This window comes from Felis catus, chromosome D3, assembly GCF_018350175.1.
Source record: "Felis catus isolate Fca126 chromosome D3, F.catus_Fca126_mat1.0, whole genome shotgun sequence".
Classification (NCBI taxonomy): domain Eukaryota; kingdom Metazoa; phylum Chordata; class Mammalia; order Carnivora; family Felidae; genus Felis; species Felis catus.
In genome coordinates, this window is record NC_058379.1 from 53,272,077 (window position 1) to 53,284,111 (window position 12,035).

The 12,035-nt window shown below is 44.3% G+C and overlaps 1 long non-coding RNA gene across 1 annotated transcript in view; it reads right to left on the reverse strand.

The window, feature by feature from the left end:
* Positions 1 to 1,376: 1,376 nt before the first annotated feature.
* Positions 1,377 to 12,035, reverse strand: part of LOC123381338 — a 46,953-nt gene continuing 36,294 nt past the window's right edge. Inside the window, exons 4-5 of the long non-coding RNA XR_006588230.1 lie at positions 4,984 to 5,052; positions 1,377 to 1,648 (exon numbers count right to left, since the gene is read on the reverse strand). This is a non-coding gene — a long non-coding RNA (uncharacterized LOC123381338). The remainder of the gene's footprint in view (positions 1,649 to 4,983; positions 5,053 to 12,035) is intronic.

Below are 12,035 nucleotides of genomic sequence, written 5' to 3' on the forward strand. Positions count from 1 at the left end.
AAATAAATTTCTGTTGTTTTTAAGCCACTCAGTCTGTGGTATTCTGTTATAGCAGTCCAAATATACTAGGACAACACACACCCACCCACCCAATCTATGGTATTCTGTTATAGCAACTCAAATATACTACACACACACACACACACACACACACACACACACACACACAACTGACAGTTGATTGGGGAAAGGGATGCTTGACCCAAGAATAGCCTTCGATAGGCTGCCTAGAAGCCCAAGAAATAGACTGATTCAAAGATCCACCCACAACATAATGATGGTGAATACCTGGCCTAGTTTATTCCTTTCTGAAAACTGAAATGGAGACACTGGAAAGGGGCATTTAGTTAGAGGTGAAGGCAGAAGGAAAAGACACACAAACAAAGCATTCTTCAGATTTCTTTGAGAGCTGCTAAATCAGTGGTTAAAGAGATAGATGTCCTCATCTATCTTGCTTTTCCAAAGGAAGGATAAGCTCGTCCATCCAGAAGTTTCCCTTGCAGATGAAGAGAAATAAAATCCCCACATAATCTGGAACATTCTCAGCAAGGGTAGTATAATCCACTATGTTGTTACTAGTGTAGGATTTAGACTTAAAAGTTAGAAAAATGGTCTAGGGACCCATTTATCTAACAGTCAAAGGCAAGGATGAAATAGAAATAGAAATAAAGATAATGATTGAAAGAAATGTTCTCTCTCTCTTTCTTCAATAATATTTGGCCATAAGTAAAAACCAGAAAGTTAAAATAAGTAGAAAGAACCTAGAGGCAAATTCTCTGGATCTTTTCCCCAATTCTCATATGGCCCTAGGAATGGGGGATGAAGAACATTTGCTACCAGATGCACCCTATGATAATTCTAACAACTCATCAAAAGATAATCAGATTCTGCAGCTCAGCTTCCAAAACTTTTTTTAAGCTTACTTATTTATTTTGAGAGAGAGAGAGTGGGGGAGAGATAGAGAGAGAGAATCCCAAGCAGTGCAGAGCCCCACGTGGGGCTCGAACTCACAAACCGTGAGATCATGACCTGAGCCAAAATCAAAAGTCAGGGGCTTAACTGACGGAGCCACCCAGACGCCCCTCAGCTTCTAAAATTTTACTTCAAGAGATAATCTTACAATTATGACAAGATGTATGTATAAGGATGTTCATCACAGTGCTGTTTATCACGTTAAAATCGTAAACAGCAGGTTACCAGCAGAGTTCACTAAAAATCAGTTCAGCGTAAAAAAAACAAAAGAAAACAAAACAAAAAAAAACATAAATAAAAATAAAAATTTTTAAATTTTAAATGAATAAATAAATAAATAAATAAATATCAAAATAAATATCAATTCTATGCAGCGCTCTGTGTGGATGAAGGAGGCATTTTAAAGTTGCAAGACAGAGATGCTCCTAAGTTACTTTCAGTAATTGCAAGGCAGCAACGGAACGTGGAACAGATGTTGCCGCCACTCCATCAGCCCTTTCTAACCGCGTGTGTCAGCTACAGAAGGCTTAAGGGCCCGCTGTTCAGACCAGCCACCAAGGGAGAGCTCACAGGTGTTCTGCGCATGTGCACACACCACAAGGTAAAGCGTTCAGCTGCACTGACCTTCACTCTTCAGTGGTTCTCACTCGGGTCAAAAATTGTCAGTGCAGGCAGCCTTTAAGAGACAGAAATAAATGTGCATTTCACTTTGGAATAATGACACTCTGGAGCCACAGAGAGACACTGACATACGATAACCGTGGTTATAATCATAATGGGATGCATTATTGACTGGGTACTTTCTATTGGCAGGCACTAGGCTAACTAAGCATTTCTCATACTATTATCTGGTTTTATCCTCCGCAATCTTAGAGATACATCGTATTATTTTCTCCCGTGTAATGGAGGCGTAAGCTATGGGTTAGAGCAGGTATGCAATATGTAGTTGAGCTAGTTCAGGCTTTATCATCACACATGCATGCAGCCTTAGCTAAATAAATGATAACAGGCAGGAGAAAATCTAGGAGTGAGGGGTGCTTCAGTATGGCAGAAAACCATTTATTGCCTCTTTGAGTTTGTCGGGACAGGGAGGGACTTTTTAAAAACAATTCAAGGGTCAAAGACATAGAAGAAGTTTGTTGTTTTTTTTTTTCCTTTTCCCTCAAATACCCTAAACTATTTTTCATCACTGCCAACAAAAGCACAGGCCAGAAATTTCCATTCACCTATGATCTATGATCGCTAATCTTCTTTAGCTATCACTTAGCAACGGGTAACAAATGGAGGTTGGCAAAGCTGGGCTGATTAGCATTCTTTTTTAGTCAAAAGATCAGAGTTTTTACAAGGTACAGCCAACTGCCCTCAGGCTTACAGGGGTTTTAAAGGTCAGGCAAAGATGTTGTTGGTTTGGTTTTTCTTTTTCCTTCAGCGCAAAACAAGTTTTCTTTGTTTGGCCTGTAAAACTCATATAGGTCTTTGAAAGAGGCCAGATTCCAGACTGTTAGGGGGGTCCCCAACTCGCTCAGTCTCTGAACCCCCTGCAGGCTTGTTCAGTCAGGTTGTGTTCAGGAGAGGAGAGCTGCCTTGAGTGCTGCGGGATAAGATTTAGCGTAGGGTTAGACCTGACACAATGGCGGAGGGACTTGGAAAGAAAAATCTGGAAGGCGAGTGAGAGAATCACCAGCCCATGATAATGAAGAGCTATGAAATGCTCTGAAGGCCACAAAAATATTGTCAAGGCTAGCTTTCACCAGTGCTGAAAACAGCAATGATTTGCAGTATGTGAGGAAAACAGCATTCACAGTCTCAGAGTCAGGCTTGGAAGGGCAGCTAGCCTATCCTCCCATTCAGGGGCACCTACTGACCAATGAAGGGAGGGGGGCCACTATCCTTCTTTGTTATCTACTCCCATTCACGGCTTCTGTGTCCGAAGGTCCTTCCTTGAGTCTCCCTGGAATACCTCATGCTACTGTTTCAAGCCATTCTCTTCTTGTACTCTTCATAACAGAGGCGTCTATCTTTCTTCAGATCTTTCTTAGTCTTTTATTAACTTGACATGCATCATGAATTCATGTGGACCTTTCTGTTCTCCAGGCTCAATTTTTAAATAACTCACTAGAATGACATTTACTGGGCCTGACCCTAGACAAATCCTGGGCACACAGAGATCATTATGACACATTTCTTGCTTGCTTATGGGGCAAAGCAGTTATTTAAAGAAATAATGGCAGCTAGAGTGTGATGTGTGAAGTTCAGGACTTGCCTGTTTTTGAAACTTGGCATTTTGATAATTGTCCATTCAAAACCACCTTACTTTTTCCATCTCAAAGATTTGGCTGTTTTTGTCACTAAGTGGCAGCAGATAGGGGGAGCCATAGCAGAATGGATGCTCCAACCAGTGGCAAAATGAGATTTAAAAAAGAACAACAAACTTGTATCTTATACTTTTGTACCTACACGGAGTGGAAACAAAAATACATTTCCTGGATTCAAGGTACCATAAATTATAAGATGCTTTAGTAATGGAACAAAAGGTCAAAAGTATCATCCCTACTCTCTCTCTCTCTCTCTCTCTCTCTCTATATGGATTCTAGAAATCCAAGGGAAAGTATAAGTACAGTGCATCTTAAGGAAATACAGTGATGTGTTTTTAACTCTTTTGCTTCTTAGCACTTGACAGTTAATGATGAGTGGTAGATATGCCTGATGATGGATTACCCTGCACCAAGTACCTTCTGTATGCTGAATATTGCACAACCATCCTGCAGAAGGGCTAGCACTATCCCCATTTAACACCCGAGGAAAGCAAACCTCGAAGAAAGGATAGACCTTCAACCCTAGATATGCAAGATTAAATTCAGGAGGTTGGCCAGTAAATCCATGATTATTTTATTCTCTTGGGCTTCTTTCTGCTTTTCCCCAAACCCTCGGGCTTCCTGGCTGCTCTCCTTGAACACTCTCCCACGCACACTCAACAAGGCAAGATTCCATTAAGGAAGGTAACTTCCCCTGGACTCCATCTCTGCCCTGTTAGACTCCCACTCCTGCTGAATGCCCTTGAGCCTGGCAGTTTCTGGAACTGCTCCACCTCAGAAACCTCAGTTTCCGTTCCCTGCTTTCACAGGGCACGTCTCCATTCCCACTACGTCTACCCTTCAACCTTCTGGAGACTTCTAGAAACCTTTTCCTCCCTGCTTGTGGATTCCCCCTAACCCTGTAGGAGCCTCCAGAATGGTTCTGAGGTAGCACCCTGCTTTCCCCACAGCATTGGGATGGAATTCAGGAAACCAGGAGTGCCCTGCTAGAGGAATGTGCAGATACTGGGAGGACAGGTGAGCCAGCGGAGACCTGGGGCCAGGAGATGAGGCCAGAGAGTGTGCCATCTAATCAATGGAGGCAAATATCAGGGCCCTCAGAATTCAGTGGCAGGTTCCAGCACATTGGCCCAAAGGAGCGTGTGCAAGTAGCCACATCTCAAGAGAGAGCAGTGCAGGGCATCCAGGGGCAGCCCAGCCACACCTCAGCAGAGGTTGTCATGCCGAGAGACTGCTGTCCCACCAGGAGTATGGGGCGTTTCCCCTCAAACCCAGGAACACTGCACGTAGAAAGAAGAGGAGAGAGGGAAATCCCAAACAGTTTAAGTTAGCCCAGAAACGATTGCTTTAAACTGTAAGAGACAGGGGGCGCCTGGGTGACTCGGGCAGTTAAGCGTCCAACTCCTGATTTTGGCTCAGGTCATGATCTCACGGTTCATGAGATCGAGCTCTGCAACGGGCTCTGCACTGAGCATGAAACCTGCTTGGGGTTCTCTCTCTCCCACTCTCTCTGCTCCTCTCCCACTCTCTCTCTCTCACCCTCTCTCAAAATAAACTTTAAATAAACTTAAAAAAAAAACTATTAAGAAACAAAACTTCCTTACTTTGGTGACTTTAAATAGTATCCCACCCCGTCTTATCATTGGTAGAAAAAGGGCTTTTAAACTTGGCTTAGAGAACGTAACTGAAGACTCACTTTACATTCATTCAGGTAGCGGCACATCTCAGTCAGGTTGTGTTCAGGAGAGGAGAGCAGCCGTGAGTGCTGTAGGATAAGATGTAGCCTAGCGTTAGAACGGACATAATGGTGGGGGGACTTGGAAAGAAAAATCTGGAAGGCAAGTGAGAGAATAAGAGAAAACTCACTGCCCAGGCCTCCTGAAGCACTAGCCGCCTGGACTGGTCAGAAGTGGCTGGGAAACAGGAAAGCCGGGTGCTGTTTAGTCACTAAGGCAGATGGCAGGAAGGTGGGGAAAGGGAGGTGGGCGGGGGGTGTTGGCCACTGGGGATCCACAGCCATGTGGCTGGTGGTGGACTGTCAGTCAGCTGGGCCGACAGCCAGAGGAAGAGCTGGGCAGTGGAGGAGTGCAGCAAGAGCAGGACAGAACCCCCTGGGCACCGCCCATCCTCTACCACTCTATCAGCCTGCGAAGGGCCTCAGAGAAAAACAGCCACGACTTCCCTCTGCCTGTCAAATCCCATGCCAGCGTCTCTTTTTTGGCCACCTCTAAATCTGAACGATACAGGGATCAGGGGATCCTGGAACACATAGTTCTTCAAGTAACAAAGCTGGATATAGAACAATCCAGCACAGGGGCACCTGGGTGGCTCAGTCAGTTAAGCGTCCAACTTCGGCTCAGGTCATGATCTCCCTGTTCCCAAGTTTGAGCCCTGCATCAGATTCTGTGCTGACAGCAGGGAGCCTGGAGCCTGCTTTGGATTCTGTGTCTCCCTCTCTCTGCCCTTCCCCCACCCATGCTCTGTCTCTAGCTCAAAAATGAACATTAAAAAAAAAAAAAAATCCAGCACATTGTATGTAAATGTTGATGCTGCTACAGGATTATTATCAGACACATGCATGCATAGCAATGCCAAGTAAAGTCAGCTGAATTCACAGAAAGCCATGGGAAAAGTTGACATTGGACCTGATACTAAAACTTATTTCATAGCCTGTATATTTGTCATATGGTAGCTGGCATGTGACAGATTTTTTTTTAATGTGTATTTTTGAGAGACAGAGTGTGTGTGTGTGGCGGGGGGGGGGGGGGGGGGGGTGAGAAAGGCACAGAATCTGAAGAGGCTCCAGGCTCTGAGCTCCCAGCACAGAGCCTGACATGGGGCTCAAACTCACAAGCCGGGGAGATCATGACCTGAGCCGAAGTTGGACGCTCAACCGACTGAGCCACCCAGGCGCCCCTGGCATGTGACAGATTCTTTGATGAGCAATATAATTTATAACTGACACATTCCATTACTGATACCAACATTTCCCCCCAAACCTTCCTTCTTCCTTAGCACAGAGTTCTCGATCATGACCTGCCATCTACAGTTCTGTCACAATTAGCAACAAGATATGGGCAACAGCAGGATAGGAAATACAAGCTTCTTGTTCGTCCCATATTTAGGGTTTTCAAGGATAGTTCTGGTGCGTCCACAATTGTTCTTTCAACCAGGATGAAGAACAATTCAAAAGGTAAGCTGAGATACAAAATAGCAATGAGGTGGAAGTTTGTTATTACCTGAACAAAACCTTAAAGACCCCAGGGCATTAAAATGTCGAAAATGCCAGACACTGGCTTTAATCCCCTCCCTTGTAGTCAGGACCTGGGTTTGTGACCCCATCCTGGTTCACAGGCTCAGAGGGAAGAGTTGAGGAAAGACTTTTCTCCCTGATAAGCAGAAATGCCCTTCGGCCTCAGGCTGCCACTGTAGAAAGACACAACGGGGACAGCTGTGGTGGCGACATTGAGAGCCAATGGGGAAAGCCAAGAGAATCACCCAGAAGCTGGCCCCGGAGCTATGAACCTGTTGTTGAAGCCACTCTTGCCTAGGTGGTCTGTTAGATGTAGACTTACACTTAAGCTTCCTACAATTTTAACATTCCCAATTTTGCAAGGAATTCACTATTCCTTCACAGCCCCTTATCTGAGCAGGCCAACCCAGCAGCCACTCACAAAAACCTGGGTGGCCTGCACTGGACCTCCATGACTTCCTCAGGCCACCTCTCAATTTCCCCATCAGAGTCTGCCCACTGCCAGTTGGCTGTTCTCCTTTGCCGAAGATTTGGGATGTGCTAGCCACCTAGTCTTTTACATCAACCATCAGCCTTTGGATATATTAACACAACTTTGACCCTGGTTCTCCTTTAGAATATGACTTCCATGTCCCACTCAGGTCAGCCTGCACCCCAGATAACCTCACGCCCCAGGCCTGACCGCCATGCTCTCCAAACCTGCCCCACTCCCTCCTCCTATGGGCAGAAGAAAGGATAAAACGGAGACATACAGGGTTTCGTCCATACTACTGCATGTAGTAAAGCTTCATGGGGATTTTTCTTGATTTATAATATACTCTCACCATGTGATTCTTTAGAGTTGAACATATATACACCATAAAAGGGGGAAATTTGAAAATCAGATTCATTACCAAGAAGAAATCAATGCCCAGAGAAGGAATAATATCAAACTCTTTTGAGTCCTGGACACTCTTCAGTATCAATTCTAGTTATGTATTTGTTTGCATGGAGGTCTTCGGCAGTAATTATTACAGCAATATTTATACCTGTCAGTGGATAATGCATCCAACAAATAATTCTTATCCTACAACATGCTTGAGGCTGTCTTTATCGATACAGAGAATATATTTGAATTTCCACTGCGGGCACAGGTGGGAATTTCACTGCCATCTTTTCCAGAAGTAAACACTAATTCAGTCATTATTTTAAATAATATTTATGAGTTAGGGGTGCCTGGGTGGCTCAGTCGGTTAAGCATCTGACTTCGGCTCAGGTCACGATCTCGTGGTCCGTGAGTTTGAGCCCTGCGTAGAGTTCTGTGCTGAGAGCTCTGAGCCTCGAGCCATTCTGCGTCTCCCTCTCTCTCTGCCCCTTCCCTGCTCATGCTCTGTCTCTCTCTCTCTCACAATAAATAAACATTAAAAAATTAAAAAATAATATTTATGAGTTATAATTAAGCATCCAGTTGGCCTTGAGTTATGCATAAGTATACTTCAGCATAAAAAGTAAGCAGGACCTTGGTGCATGAATTTTGCTAATCATCCTTCTTGTTTGGGGACCTCAGTCTTGCCTTCAGCCTGGCATAAAATATACTTGCACACAAATTATCCTGACGGCCTCACCTAAGCTCCTGAACTTGGCCCTGATGCACAGGGGCAGCCTCCACAGGTAGGTGTGCCAAGGTGTATGCTCCACCTATCTGCCCCAGGGACTAACAGCCAGCTGCTGTGAGTGTTGCTCCTTCACCTGGGACCCTCCCCATCTTCCAGAACCCTCAGACCCACCCACCACCCTATCTCTGATTGGGCCCTTTCGTGTGGTCATTTCCAAGTATTGTAACCCACCCTAGTCTATGAATGTAGACACACACATGAGTGCATTTTTATACATGGCTTACTAGAATACGTGGGTCACCAAGGCTCTTTCATCGATGACACTAGAAAAAAATGTCTGCCTCATTTTATTTCTGCCTTCTCTCAATTCCTTCCCTCGTTTACTATATTAGCAACTAAAGAAAGGGGTGTTTTGATTTGATCGCCCAGGAAAATCATTCCCCAAAGACCACAGGAATACATTTTTAGTTTCATTTAAAGTTGACTAAGATTATTGAACAGATTGTAAAACAAAAATAAAATGGGAAGCCTAATGAAACAAATGTCTGAAACACAACATGTTGCCATCGCCAGCCTGGCTGTCCAGGACAGCTCTTCCCAGAAGCCAACCAGATTGAAATAAACAAATGGAAGTGGAGAAGCTGAGATTATTCTTAAAGCTGGGCCCATCATTCTAGCTGCCAACCAAAAACGATTTCTACCATACAAAAGTCTGCAACAAAAATTCGGAAGCAACCAAGGTCCAAGATGTCCTTCAGTAGGGGAAGGGATAAACAAACTGTAATACATCCAGACAATGGAATGCCATTTAGCCATAAAGGGAAATGAGCTATCAAGTCACAAACCTACATGGAGGAACTTTAAATGCCTATTGCTGTGTGAAAGAAGACAATCAGAAAAGCCTACATACTGTGTCATTCTGACTACATTACATTCTAGAAAAGGCAAAATTATAGAGACAGTAAAAAGATAAAGGTTGGGGAGAGAGGGATGAATAGGAGGAGCACAGAGGATTTTTAGGGCAGTAAATCCATTCTGTGTGACACTGTGATGGTGGATACATGTCAGTATACATTTGTCAAAATGCACATCTCAAAGAATGAACCCTAATGTAAACTATGGGTTTTAATTAATGATAATGTATCAGTTTGGGCTCATCAATTGTAAGGAATGTACCCACTCATGAATTGTATGGTGGGGCATTTGAAAGGGTATATGGAAATTCTCTATACTTTCCATTCATTTTTCTATAAACCTGAAACTGCTCTAAAAAATAAAGTTTATTCATTTAAAAAAAAAAAACATTAAAAATCTTATTAGATGTTTGTCTGTGGATGATCCTCTCATAGATTTAATTAAGGACCTTTCTTGATCTCAAAGAACACATAAAGACCTTCAGGTAGACTGTCCCATTCAGGTGTTGGAAAACCATCCTTGGGTAGAAGAAGGTGGAGCCTAGAGAATCTATTTCAGTCCCAGCTCTGGTTTCCTCGCTGAAGGTTTGTGTGGCCTTGCCTGGTAGAGTGTAGGTTAATTGCCCAAATCTTTCTCCATTTGTCATCTATAAAATGTAGATAAAAAGAGTGGCCCAGTCAGTTAAGTGTATGACTCTTGATCTCAGCGTCTTGAGTTCAAGCCCTACATCAGGCTCCGTGCTCGAGTATCTCACAAAACTATTGTAAGAATTAAATGTGCAATGCCTAGCACAGAGCAATCCCTCACTGATGCCTACTGGGTGCTATTCTATGCAAGCTGCGGTACCTCTCTGGACCTCAGTGTTCTAATTTGTAAAGTAGGAGATTGTATTGGGGAATACTGAGGTGCCTTCCAGGACAGCTATTCTAGGTTTCTATAATTGGGCAGCTAAAGAACAAGGCCTGGCTGAATGAAGGCAACACACTGAAACTAAGTATTATGAGCAACCATTCTTTCAAGTGAAAGAAAAAAAAAAAGGAAGGGATAGACATTTACTGGGAGCTGGTTCTTTGTTAAACCAGTGCTTTCCACATCTTGTTTCCTCCAATCCTTACCAATCCCCTCGATATAGGCACTATTATCACTCTTCTACTGAAGAGGAACTGGAAACTTCTCCACTCACCCAGCAGGTAGTCAAGGCAGGGTTTGAACACAGGGCTGTCTGACCCGAAGCTCATGTTCTTTCCTCCACTCCGTGCTACCTTTATCTACTTCTGGGGGACCCCAGCTTGTCTTCCACTTGGCAGGAAGAGACATAGAAATACTGGGAACAACTTCACAATAAGATGAGACTGCTTACCAAGATTTTCTCTGCAAGAACAGAGCATGATGAATCCCGCTAATGAAGAAGAGAAATGCCAAAGGTAAATAAGTGCGAATATCCAAAAAAGTTCACAGCCACAATGAGGCTCCAGCCAGACAGCACCAAATAAATGTCTACTCTATCTTTTTGAGGAGTGTTTTCTGAACACCTCTCACCTTCCCATTCCCTGTTGATCCAGCAGCTCTGGCCCTGGAGCTGGGAGAAAGCCTGGAAGAGAAGACCAATTTTCCTAAAATCTAATGGTGAGACAGGCCTCCTTTCATGTATACATCACTTCCCTTGCAGCCACCAGCTTTCACTCACCCAGCTTGGTCCCGTACAGACTTGAAATTGCAACTCTTATACATTCAAGCCCAGATTATCCTTCTCAAAGGAAATCAACCATTGTCAAAATCCCCTGATAAATCATTTTTTTTATACTGCTTTCCCAGAATGTTCAAACTCTAAATTGAAAGAACAAGCAAAATAAAGTTGATGGTTTTGAATATCAAATCTCAGCCAAGAACCCAACCAAACATGGTACCAGGGCTCCAAAGACGTCCCCTGTTGCCCAACAGCTCTCAACTACCAAGGCCATTCCTCTCCAGAAAGTCATGGGCCTGTGCGAACATCCCCAAGAATAAGGAGGCCACTTTTGGGCAAGACCTGAAGGCACAGCGCAGCGCCCTCCCATGAGCTCAGCTTAGAGCAGAGGGACTGCCTCAGAGGTTTGGATCTTAATCTGTGATTGGGCTCTAAAAGCTGCACAGGGGAAAGTACCCAGCACAACTGTGGGCAAAACCAGGAAGGAAGCAGCAAGAGAAAGCCAGAGTGGGTTTCAGAGCAACTGTGCCTGAGGTCCTAGCAGTGAATCTAGGGACTTTAGACCCTGGATGGTCCACAGAGCCCCCTCTTCCCAGGATCCCACCTTAATCGGCCTCCCAGCTAAGCCTGGAGTATATTGCACGTGAACCAATATATGCTTTCGTGGGAGAGTGACCCTCCTCATTCTCTGCCAGAGACACAACACAAGCCATAAAACAGAGACAGCAAGCTAGCAGGATGCACAAAACGGGGGCATAAGAGGGAAGAAGTAGGAGGGAACATTGAGAAGGTGAAGATGTGGGCTAGAGAGGCAAAGATTCATGGAAATTCCCCTCTCTATGCTCTTTCTTTTCTGGATCTTTGGGTATTTTATTTTACTCCATCCCCCATCAAAAGTCTTTCCTCCACAAAGTCTTCTTCAATGCCACAACCCAACATTGGCACCTCTCCTTCTCCCAAGCATGTTGGGCAATTTTAGTCTGAACTACCAGTCAAGCTCTTTATTTATACCTGCTTCTGGGTTCAAGCATATAAACTCGGTTCCTAACACATCCTTCCAGCAAGAGGTATTCGTTGCTTGAGGGCAAGGTTATGCTTGAAACCTCCTTTGCCACAAGATCTCCATTGCTCACTGAAATCCCTCCACCCAAATGCTGTCATAGACGAGGCATTAGCAGAAGAAACCACAAGAGCTCTCCCTTCAGAACCACCCTCTGTGGGCCTCATAGATGAGGCAAAGGACCTGCCGGTCTTTGTCACAAACTACTGAAGGTGACCGAAGTTGCTATTTCATCCAG